The sequence below is a fragment of the Coturnix japonica genome, chromosome 5 (genome assembly GCF_001577835.2).
Source record: "Coturnix japonica isolate 7356 chromosome 5, Coturnix japonica 2.1, whole genome shotgun sequence".
Classification (NCBI taxonomy): Eukaryota; Metazoa; Chordata; class Aves; order Galliformes; family Phasianidae; genus Coturnix; species Coturnix japonica.
This window is the reverse complement of record NC_029520.1, coordinates 51,829,483-51,841,927: the sequence shown is the minus strand read 5'-3', so window position 1 is coordinate 51,841,927 and position 12,445 is coordinate 51,829,483. Positions and strand designations below refer to the sequence as shown.

Below are 12,445 nucleotides of genomic sequence, written 5' to 3'. Positions count from 1 at the left end.
ATACAGGGCTGAACTCTGGCTGCTCAGAGCTCAGGGCAGTTTAAAATGTGAAGCTCCTTTATTCACCAAGTCATTCAAAATCAAAACTAAGTTTGACAAAACCATGCCAGGAAATATTACATCGAGAAGAAAGAGGAAAAAAATCTGCTTGCTAGAATGTGAAATGCTGTATCATGAAGAGAGAAGCACAGCGTTATCTCCCCTGCCTTCTTTTAGGTCCCAATCCATCAGATAATTTCTCTTGAGTAAAGCACGTGCCAAACTTTATGCATGTGCTTACGTGCCTGGCTGACTACAGATGGACTTAATCATGTGTTTGCGTGCTTTGCTCAGCAGGTTTCTTAATTAGAGAAGTTGTTTAAAAAAAAGTCCTATGGTGACGGCTTTCCCATTCTTTCTTTAGGAAGCAACGTCTTCAAAACTAGTGATGTGCAATTGCATCTCAGCATGTTACGAAATATTAATTAAAGACACACTCATGCAAACAATCCCTCTTTACCAATGAGCCCAAGGGGGATGTAATTTGGGTACCAGCAAACCACTTGTTTATCTGAGCACAAGTTCTTCTGTAAAACATCTAAAAACCAATGGAGTGATCAGAGAACAAATGCCACAATCAATTAAATGGCCTATTGCCTTTTTTTCCTGTGGCTCTTATTAATGCTAATTCTGTAAAGCATTGCTGATTTTTCTAGGTCAAATAGAAGGGAAAAGACTCCTCATGTAACTTCACTTCATGGGGGAAAAAGATGATCAAATTGCTGTCCTGCATAAACTGGGTCTCATAAAATATCCAGAAACAGTCTGATCCTGAAACCTCTTTGCTTTGTGTTTTTCTGCAGTTTGCAAAGCTTGAAGCATCTGCTGAGTTTTGGGCCTTCTGATGCTGCAGACTCGAAGACTGCCAGTGTGACAGCTTCAAAACCAATTTGCACAGGGGTGATGGTGTGTCCCAGAACTCGTGACCCTGTGTGATTTGGGGGAATGGTTTGAAACTGAGACAGGGAAGGTTTAGGTTGGATCTTAGGAGGAAGTTTTTCACGCAGAGGGTGGTGACGCACTGGAACAGGTTGCCCAAGGAGGCTGTGGATGCCCCATCCCTGCAGGCATTCAAGGCCAGGCTGGATGTGGCTCTGGGCAGCCTGGGCTGCTGGTTGGTGACCCTGCACACAGCAGGGGGTTGGGACTGGATGAGCACTGTGGGCCTTTGCAACCCAGGCCGTTCTAAGATTCTATGATTATTTCAGATTTGCAAATGATTAAGGACATGCCACCCAAGGGCTGGATCCCAAGCAAATACATGAATTCATTGTGCGTAAGCATGTGATATGCTTATTATAGCTTGTGTTTTCATTTTTTTTTTAACCAAGTGCATGTTTAAGTGCTTCACAACTTGTTATCTAACAGGCTTTTGTGTCTATGTGTGCATGTACATGCGCATATTTTGGGGGCACCCAAACTCCAGTTATGGATGTAGTGTTAGTAATGGCTTTATTGACTCGAGCCTATGCTTAAACTAAAGTAATTTCTTTCAAATTACTCTCCAGATTAAACCTAAAGACTGTCATCTTTCTTTCCTCCCGTTGCCACTGACAACCCTTCAGCTCCCTCTCTGAAGAGAAGAGAAAAGCTTGGTATGGCTGAGGGAGCACTGGGGTTCAACATCAGACCACTTTGCCAGATAGAGGGCAAACAGCAGGACATTTGCTACAGAAGTGTGAAAGAAAACCTCTAAAATCTGAAAGTGCGGGCAAAAAAAATCAAAGTATTTTATTAGACACATATTTTTTAAGACAGAAAGAGATTAGATTAGATTCAATAAATGAAAAAGTCTTCTGGCTTAGCTGAGCCTGCACAGATACCCAGGCAAGGCCCCTGTAAGAGCAGGCAGGAGGTAAGGAAAGAAAGAGAGAATACTTTTTAATCCTCCACTGAGCTGTTTTTCAGATGAAATTTCTGAGAAGAAACGACTGCTGATCCATTCTGTGTTGTCCATATTGAGCCATGGTCTGAAAAATACCTGTTTCTCTATAGGTTGGCACTCTTGTTCTTGCTCACTGCGTGATGCCAACTGGGGGATACTGAACAATCAGCAAAGGGGAATACAGAGTAAACTGCCTTGGAACACAGTACTTTTTAGGGGGGGATTTGCTGTTTATATTTGCATTTCTTGAACAATGCATGGAACTCATTGGCGTGAGGCTCAGCAAGTAAGTAGGGCGCATCAGTGGTTGATAAAACTTAACAGGTAAAAGGCATGGAAAAGCAACATCTGCATTTACACTCACTAGGAGAGTCAAAACATTTTCAGTTTCATCCAAAGGAATGTTTTGGAAATTATCAAAACATTTCACTGTTATTGACATATTTTTTGCTTTATTAAGATGAGGGTGATGAAATGATGATGCATTTCATCTCCTTTCTTTAGAAAACGCTGTCAGAATTGATATGTTCCCAGAAAACATTTTGATCTCTGCTGAGCAATATACTGAGTTTAGCTACAAGAGCTCTGAGGGTAAGAGTTTGTCCACTTCTCCCTTGAGGTGCAAATGCAGCAACCTTGCCCTCTCTGCACTCATGCATTGGGCTGTTCCTGTCAAAGTGAAGAATCCAGAAGCAGAAGGACTATGAGTGGATGTCCCTTTAGTACTACAAAGCTCAGCCCAGGAGTACTTTGTCTCCTTCTGTCTCTCAGACGATACAGAGGCACAAAAGCAGTGAGTTGCCTGGGTTAATGTCATCTCATCCAAGCTAACAACTGTGCTACTCAGATAGGATCATAGAATCATCAAGGTTGGAAAAGACCTTCAAGATCATCCAGTCCATCTGTCCACCCACTGCCAGTATTTCCCTACTTAACCATATCCCTTCATGCAACGTCTGTACAGTTCTTGAACACCCCCAGGGATGATGACTCCCAGCATCGCGGTGATGTTGTACTTGTTACCCATCCCACCCTCTGTGACACCAGAAAGAGCTGTAAGAGCAGGGCTTGACACTGCCTTGAGCCCACAGCATATACAGCTCCATCCTACTGAGCTTCAGTGCTGGATGTCAAAGTGGATAATCCCAAACAATTCTTGCTTTCCTGAGAGCCATCTTGATGGCTTCTGGCAACTTATTTAATGACCCATTCACCATATTTTGATCAGACCTCGGTGGTTTCTTGCAGTAATAGATGGACTGGCAGTGTTATTTCTTCCCCAAAGGAGCCCTCAACAAAGCAGGGTGAGGTATGGCACAGTGAGGGGCCCTGTGTTGGGTCTGTCCATGAGTATGTGAAGGTGTTGGGAATGCTCTGGGGCTGAAGCTGCAACCCAGACAGCCCTATGGAGCCTTTCTGGCTTTGGATAGCCCAGGTTTCTTCCCAAAGGACGCTCTTCAACACATGAGCAACGCTTTGAGGAGCAAAGTGAATTTCCTCCTCAAGGGGGAACTATTAAGCTGTCTGAGACACAATCACCAAGCCAGGAACAGCTGCGCTCATCTCTGCCCAGGAGTCTCTTGGGGATATTTCTCCACCAAAAGTAAAAAACAACCGAAGTGGTGTTAAGAGATGCAGTAAGCTTAAAAAATAGACTGCAGCACGTATTGCTCCAGAGATGTACACGTGAGGGATGCTCACTGCTTCCCTCTGGGCTCCCTCCAGCACTGCAGCTGTGAGGACCCTCTGCTTCTGGATGTGTGCAGCACTACACAACTCCTGTACACAGATACATGGTTGAAAAACATGCATGAAAGAGAAGTGGAATCTTGAAGCCCATTTATCACATCCCCATTCCTAGCCCTTATTTTTGCTGACTTTCTTAGTGTCCCGTGGCAGCAAGACGCAGTTGTCTCCATTTTACATGAATGAGACCAAAGGGAACAGGGGAGAGCACACGTAGCAGAAAATAACAAGGCTTCTCCTTTCTTCCCCAAAAAGCAAAGGTCTAACATGATCCAACTGAAAAGCCTGCCCAATTTCTGTGATGTCAGAGAAACCCATCATCTGATGGATTTCTGTGCATGCCTGACCTGAATTCCATCTAAAAGTGCTGGATGTGCTTTCTTTTTAAGCTGCTCCCCCTAAAACAAGGAAAGAAACAAACTCATTCATCAGCTTGTGCTCTCTTTTAAGGGTATGAATTAAAAAGATGCTTCCAGCCACTGAGAACGTCCTGCCTGCATAAGCAAGGAGCAGCTGCACGTCCCTCAGGACTGGGGTAAAAAAGCAAATCCTTTTATTTTGTGTGTCACTCTCAAGCCATCCACATTATCAGGCATATGCAGCTCTTTAGAAACTTCTGCAGAACTGGGACAGAAGTTAAGAATATTTTATTACTGCTGGGTGTTTTTTTTTTGGCCAGCTGTTTTCCAGCCTCCATCTGACCCTGAGTTCTTAAGAAGATTATCTCTGAAGCCTCAGTGGGTTGAGGAGGAAGAAGCCATTGGTTTATGTGCAATTTTATAGCCTTGAAATGGAGTTGGTACCACAGCTATTTGGATGCTTTGTTTTAAAAAAGACTGTGTGTGCCCTGAAGTCAAAGGTGACGTATTCAGTGTGAGGTGCAAAGAAATTGTTGTCACCATTGTTCTGGGGGGAAGGAATGGAGAGGAAATAGGGTATAATGGAGGGAGTTCAGTGCAAAGTCTTCTCTGCTCTTCAATGAAATAACCTGTGAAAGTTCTAAAGCATCTTTACAGGGTAGGAAACCAGAGCAGGCAGCAGCTCAATCTCCCCATGACAAGAGCAAGACCAGTCCAAGTTCTCAGCATGATCCAGGTGGAGCAGACACTTGAAAATGCATTTCCCCTATCTTGGTGAATGCGTCAGCTGCCAGGCTAATGTCTGCTCTCGCTTCACACCTGGAACTTGTCAAAACTCATCTGTTCCTGGAAAAGCCTCTGGTTTTGGCAGATATTATCCACTGAAAAAGATGCTTTTGAAAACTCCCATTGAGCCCTATTTAAAATCCAGACCTGCTTGTGTGAGGGTTGAGCTCCTCTGATAATGCGGGGATTCAAATGGAAAAACACTAGGTTAACATTTAGAGCTGTATTTCTTTCACAAAGCATTTCTCCAGCTCACTTTTTACAGGTTCAGCTCTGTCATTTAGAGAAGGCCAGAAAAATCCAGGCCTCTTTTTTGCTTTGAGTGTTAATAACTGTAAAATTTCTCCCCTAGCAATTACGAAACTACCGATGTCAATTAGTGCATGTCCATTGACTAAGGCTTGTCTCATTATTTGCTGTTTTCAATAAAATGAGGAAGGATGTGCCAAAATGCTTAGCAGAATCCCAGTTCCCACAGCAGCAGTGAGTTAGCTCCTTGGAACCCAACTTGTGTTGTGAATTACAGGAGTTACATTTTCTTCCTTTAGAAGAGTAAAGACACTGTGACAAGACACAGATAGTACATCATGGCTTGGCTTTGGGCAGCCTAGTCTGGTGGTTGGTGATCCTGCCTGTGGCAAAGGGATTGAAAATAGATGATCTCTGTGGTCCCTTTCAACTTGGTCCATTCTATGATTCTATCATTCTATGATCACTAACAGCATTAATGCACCCAGAACATTACCTGGCTCCACAGACCTAAAATGAGTGCCCTGGAGAGACTCAGTTCTACCCTGCACCCAATGGGCTGCCTTGGCCAAGAAGCTGAGCAAGGTGGAACTGAGTGGCAAGAAGGGTGGGTGACCCAGAGATGGTCCTCAACCACCCACATGGTGCTCGAGGCAGTGGAGAGGAAAAAGAACATGGGAGAGGAGAAGGGAGATGATAGCTCTGTTTGTCCTTTGAGTCTGAATATTGTAATCTGAGCTCACTATTTCACCAATAAAACAAATGTCAAAGTGAGAACTTGACTCTGCCAAAGGTTTTGAGACAAACTAAGAACTCAGGGACTCCGTACTGTGAACAAGCAAAGCCAAATACAAATATTTTTTCATTATACATTTTTAACAAGAAACATAATTTATGTGCTTGTACAGCTAATGCCAACAGCTTTTGGGGGAGGTTTCTTTTCCTGTGACTTCTGATTAACCCATTCACAGGCCAAAGCCAATGGCATTTGCAGAGATGGTCTGTCTGGCAGCTCACTGGTTGTTTCATTTCCCCCTTTTTCCCCTCAGAACAATGCCCTGCAGAGATCAGCATGTAGTTATATAGCCAGTATAAGTAATCTATCAGGAAATCTCTAAGTTCAGAATTCAAAAGTTTTCTTTGGCTTCCCATTTCCACAGAGCTGTGAAATGACACACTGAGTTGGTGCTTTGATAGAAAAGAAACCAATACAGCCAGGCCAAATTCATCCTTACATTAAAAGTTCGGTGAAGTCCAAGAGGGACCTTCTGCTGATTCTTTCTGGCATAATACCCAATGCCTTCCCTACAACAAACCCAGTCCCATGATTGAAATTAAGGACAACTCCTGGTGCTGGTTTCCAGATAGTATGGTCAGAGCTTGATGTTTCTGCTTGGTTCCATGTAGAGTCATTTACTTATATGATTATTTGGGTCACTGGATGGGATTGAGAAGTAGGATTCCTCAGAGAGACCCACCTGGTCCATGAGCTGCTGGAAATCCAGGTCCCCTTCCTGCCAAATACATATATAGGGTTGTGAATAAAGGCCTTTGCAGCTCATGCTATTGGAGTTAAAGATTACACAAACATGGCAATGAAGGAATTGGTGCAGCTGACACTTGATCATTTTCCCCATCCCTATCTTGGCCCAGATCTGGTGTGACCCACTTCCTTTTGTATCATTTAATTAAATGTATGTTTAAAAAATAGTGTTTAAAAACATGTTTTTCAGAGCCCAAGGTATCTTGCAAAGCCAGGTCCCAACCTGGGACACCAATGCTAACACCAATGCTTACCTGTCTGCAGCCCAGATCTACTCCAGTGCTCTGTCAGAGAGAGTCTTCTTTCTTTTTTCAGTACTCAGTTTGTAGATTACCAAAGTCTTTCACCACTGGGAGTATGGAGAGATTCAGTAGCACCTGTGGAGTCAATGGAAATGATAGAATTACATCTCACACCCAACCTTTACATCATACATCTTGGAAAGACTTGACTCATTATTTTATTGACCAGGAGCCACAGGATTCCCCTTCTGCTGTGGGCAAAGCCAGAAAGGTTGAGCTATAAATGGCACTGAGGTGTCATGGCATAAACAGGAACAGGTGCCCTGCAGGAGCTTCTGCTGTGCTTTAGTGTTTGTGTAGACACATACACTGCCACCCGCTCTCCAACATACATAACAATATAGATATAAACATGGACAACACTTCGAAATCAGTCACAAGCAAGAGGTATCCTGAGTATGGCAGATGAGAATCAGGTTTACTGCTTGTCTCAGGCACAGATTTGAGAGCTGTGTTGGGTCCCCTCCATGAAAAGCTGGGTGTCCCATCCCATTATAGCAGTCATCCCATAGAGGTGGCACTGAGCCTGATAGCCCAGAGATTAGCACAAGTGGGAGGCAAAACCCCTCATGAAGAGTGCACTTGATGCATTAAGCACTATCCACTCCCTGTTTTGAATAACAATTTGATTATTCTTAACTGCTTTGAGAAGAGAAGAATGCTTCTAATCCTGTTTAACCCTCTTTGGCTTTTGAATTAGTTTCCTAAGCTTTTAGGATAATGAAAAGGCATTAGTGTCATCTGGCACTACTTCCTTTCCTGTTTACCTCCTTGCAGCCCCCAGGCCTGGAGACCTGCAGTGCTGCTGAGCATCCTCCACATCATCACAGCCTGTGAGCTGCCACTTCCATCAGTGTGCCCTGACCCTTGGTGGCTAATTAGATCCCATGAAAACAAACAAAACAAACCATAACAAAGCAAACAAATGAGCAACAACAACAACAAAACGCTGGAGTTTGGATGATCTCCCATTCAACAATGATTTTCCTACTATCTGATGTTCATGGTTCTTTAAATTCAGTGAGCAGCCTTCATGTTTCTATTTTGCTCAAGCAGGGTGAGAAAGTACGTGCATGTGCATGTGTAGATATGTGTGCATGTAGGTATTACAGACATGCAGAACGGTTTGAGTTGGAAGGGGCCTTATTATTAAAACCTTCTTATATCCAGACTAACTCTTCCCTCTTTCATTTTGAAACCATGTCCCCTTTTCCAACAGCCCCTGATAAAGAGTCTGTTCCCTTTCTTACAGCCCTTTTAGATACCCAAAGGTCACTCTATGGTCTCCCCTGAGCCTTTTCTCCTCCAGGCTGCACAGCCCCAGCTCTCAGCCTGCACTCACAGGGAGGTGTTCCATCCTGGATTTCATTTTTGTGGCTCTTATGTGGAAGTGCTTCAAAAGATCCACATCTCCTGCACTGAGAACTCTACATCTGGATGCAGCACTCCAGGTAAGGTCTCACAACACAGTGCAGAGGGGCAGGACCACCTCCCTTGATGGGTAGCATTGTGCTTTCCATCTTCCCCAAGGAAAATTAAAAACCAGCTGAAATCGAACAGGATGTTTGAGCTTCCTTCTAGCTTCTACGGCAGGGTAAATAATTTATTTTGTCAGCAGGAGACACCATTGTGCCCCCAATCAATAAGGCTGACATAGGCGAACATCCCTTCTTATTAAAAGCTCCTCATCTGTTGAATTTGAGTCACAACTCTATTTTACAAATGCACATCATATACATGGATACATTAACAGTCAATACCATTCCCCTGTTGTTTGTTAGGTAGATTGGGAGACACCGGGGAGTTTTAAATTTTATTCCCAGGCAGGGAGGGATTTTAATGTCATTACTCACACTGAGAAGTTCTCTGCTCTACAAATAGGCCATTGATTTTAATGGGGCAACTTGTAGTGCGAGGCGTGATTTAGTGTGATTAAGAGTATTATAATTTGATGACTTCTGTTCGTTACCATAATGGGATGTGCAGGTAGTGACAAGATAACTGGTCATGCCTTCCTACTGAGACGAAGGAAGTGTGTGTGACATGGAAAGTGTTCTCTGTTCTCCAGCTCTGGGAGGTGAAACTCAAAGGGGGAGATGGTGAAGATGGCATTTCCTTGTTATGCACCTTGTTATTATGCACCTATTAGTTAGAATTTGAAATTTACTATCTTTTTTCTGGTAAATTTCTCAACTTGTTCCACATTGTTGTTTTCTCTCCTGTAGGAAATTTCAAACAGAATGGGTTAAACTCAGTGGAACCTTTCTCCTATGAAGAAAGATTGAAGGAACTGAGCTTCTATAGCTTGGAGAAGAGAAGGCTACGGGGAGACCTCATCGTGGCCTTCCAGTATTTGAAAGAAGCGTATAAACAGGAGGGGGAATGGCTGTTTGTGGGGGTGGGCAGTGATAGGACAAGGGGGAATGGTTTGAAACTGAGACAGGGGAGGTTTAGGTTGGATCTTAGGAGGAAGTTTTTCCATCAGAGGGTGGTGACGCAGTGGAACAGGTTGCCCAAGGAGGCTGTGGATGCCCCATCCCTGCAGGCATTCAAGGCCAGGCTGGATGTGGCTCTGGGCAGCCTGGTCTGCTGGTTGGCAGCCCTACACATAGCAGGGGGTTGGAACTGGATGGGCACTGTGGTCCTTTGCAACTCAGGCCATTCTAGGATTCTATGATTCTATGATCCCAGCTCAGCCATAACTCCTAGAGCTGGGGACACAATAAATCCATCCCAACAAGTAGATTCCCCATGAACCTCTTGTCAGTATGACAAGATACGGCTTTAAGTTGTGCCATGGGAAGCTGAGGCTGGATATCAGGAAACATTTCTTCTCTGAAAGAGCAGTGATGCATTGGCATGGGCTGCCCAGGGATGTGGTGAGGTCACAGTCTCTGGAGGAGTTCAGAGCAGATGTGGCACTGAGGGACGTGGGCACTGGGCATGGTGGGGTGGGTTGGGGTTGGACTTGGGGATCTTTGAGGTCTTTTCCAACCTCAGTGATTCTATGGTTCATCCTCTATAGGGACTCTCTCCCTGCTCCTCTTGCATTTTTTCTTGCCTTTGTAGTGATTTCAGGAAGAGTAACCAGAGCTGCCCTTTTTGAGAGCTAAGATGAGTCATTTACTCCACCCATACAAATGATGGGGAAAAAAGTGAAACATTCAGGAACTAATTAAATAGAGATTTTTAAATCAAATCTTCTGAATAGGACATAATAACTCACGTGGCTGTGAATATGACAAAAAAATATATTAAAAAAACTGCTAGATAAAGCACAAAATAGAAGGACTGTGAATATTTAGGATAGTTTAATGATGAATTAAGGAATTACCATTATTCTTCCTGGGGATTTTAATTTGAAGCAAGGAACATTAAATGCCCCCGTTTCTTGCCTCATTTAATGCAGCTGGGGGTGGCCTCACTTGTTTTCTGGATGTGTTCCATGCAGTACAACCTATCATGGTAATTGTATTCTCACATTTTTATTACATTTCCCCCCTTCAGGACAAAATAAATGGCTCCTTCTGAGAAATCAGATGCTCTCCCTGCAGAGCTCCTGTTGTGGCATGGCTCTGAACGTATAATTATGTATATATGTGTATGCATCAGCTTATGATATACATATACATCAGTTTATGGCCCACAGTTAAAGTAAGGTTGGACCAGCATGGCATGTGAACCTCTCCTCTCTGGGCAGCAGGAGGATGGATTTGCAGCAGGACTGGGTGTTGCAGCAGCTTGGTTTCATGGTAGAATCCCAATGGCATTGCATCACTGGTACAGCATTTTGGCACCTGCAGGGCCTGCTCTTTGCATGCTGATGTGCATCCTGACCCAATAGTGGATACCATCTGAAGGAAGAGAAGAAAACAGAGCCATTGCTATGCAGTCACTAATCAGCAGCACAATCTGCTGGTGTCCTTCATGCCTCCCCAGGTCTGCTATCAGATCTGGAAGGTGTTACTAATTTTACTGCTGGCCTATGTTCCCTCAAACACTTCTTGATGGGCTTGGCTTCAGTCTCAAATCCATAATGAAGTCTGGAGCTGAGCTAATTATACAAGAGCTGTGGTTTCAATTCAAATCTGGCCTCACACTGTCCTCGGATGAACCTTGGTGAAGGCCCAGCTTTGACACAGCACCCAAATACACACCCTGCAGATCCCACTGGGTGTGCACACATGGACCCATGGGGGCTGCAGCCCCACAGGGAGCAGTCAGTGCAAGTGCCAGGGATTTACACATCAGCATTTTTCATGGATCAACACTATTTGCCCAGCCAAGGGATGCAGCCATGGGATGCAGGGACACCTCCTGAGCCTCTCCCCATAACCATGTACACAACCAGAGCTGCTGCCAAGCTCTCACAATGAGCCCAGCCCGAGCAGGCAAATGCACTGCAGTGCAGTTAAAAGAAACACAGTGCTTTCATGCTTAGAGAAAGTTCTTGTGAGCTTTAGCAGCATAAAGTGAAAAGCATCATTCACTTTGGTCTGCCTGAGCACGTTTAGAAAAACAGAGCCCTTTTTAAAGCACTGTTTTAAAAGATGTTTCAATCTTTCTTGTCTAGATTGAGTTGATATCACAGCTTGTTTGTCGCCAGTGTAGGCAAACAAACAAAGGATACTTTTGTTGTTAAATATTAAAAGAGTACCAAGTACAAATCGGGTGATTAATAACTCTTGTGCTTCCATCTGGCAAACCAAATTACTGAGAATACTGGACAGCACAAACCTTATGCTAAATTGATTATCCCATCCCTGCTTGAAGGTAGAGCTGAAGGACAGCAAAACCAGATGACTGGTGAACGGATGTGTTGTGCATGGGCTCAGACTTGGAACTTCTCTTGATCGTTTCATTGGCCTGCCTGTAAAGCTCCAAATCCTTCTTCAGTGCCAAACATTGAAAGTGGGAAGAGGTGCCTCAGTGACCCCCAAAGCAAAACTGGAGGAGCCATCTACCAAATGTAGAATAATGGAACCTTAGAATGGTTTGGGTTGGAAGGGACCTCAAGGATCATCAAGTTCCAACCTCCCTGCCATGAGCAGGGTTGCCAGCCACTAGATCAAGCACCAGATCAGGCTGCCCAGGGCCCCATCCAACCTGGCCTTGAACACCTCCAGGGACGGGGCATCCACAGCTTCTCTGGACAAAGTCAGTCATGAAATGCTCCCAGCTTCATGCCATCTGCAAATGAACTGAAGGTGCAAAACACTCTGTAATCATCTAGATGGTTAATGAAGATGTTAAATAGGACTGAAAGCAGTCCTTGGGTCCAGTCCTTGTTAGGACTTTCATTTTGGACCAGACCTGAAAACTTCCTGAAGAACTGAAAGCAAACTGTTCCAGCCTCTGAGCGTGCAAACATTCAGCCCTATGTATATTCAGTTTTGCCTGAGCTTGGACTGCTTTCTGAATGCTGAAAGCTGAGATGCCACCTACTGAGGGAATCCCAGGTTTCACCCCACGCTTCTGATCTGCAAAGCCTCCAGAATGCTTTCTCATTCTTTTAGCATTGCAAACTAAAATGAGT

The 12,445-nt window shown here is 44.2% G+C and overlaps 1 long non-coding RNA gene across 2 annotated transcripts in view; it reads right to left on the bottom strand.

The window, feature by feature from the left end:
- Positions 1 to 12,445, bottom strand: part of LOC107315473 — a 103,965-nt gene that overhangs the window by 55,156 nt on the left and 36,364 nt on the right. For both annotated transcript variants that reach the window (XR_004307274.1, XR_001555923.2), the window contains exon 2: positions 6,862 to 6,984. This is a non-coding gene — a long non-coding RNA (uncharacterized LOC107315473). The remainder of the gene's footprint in view (positions 1 to 6,861; positions 6,985 to 12,445) is intronic.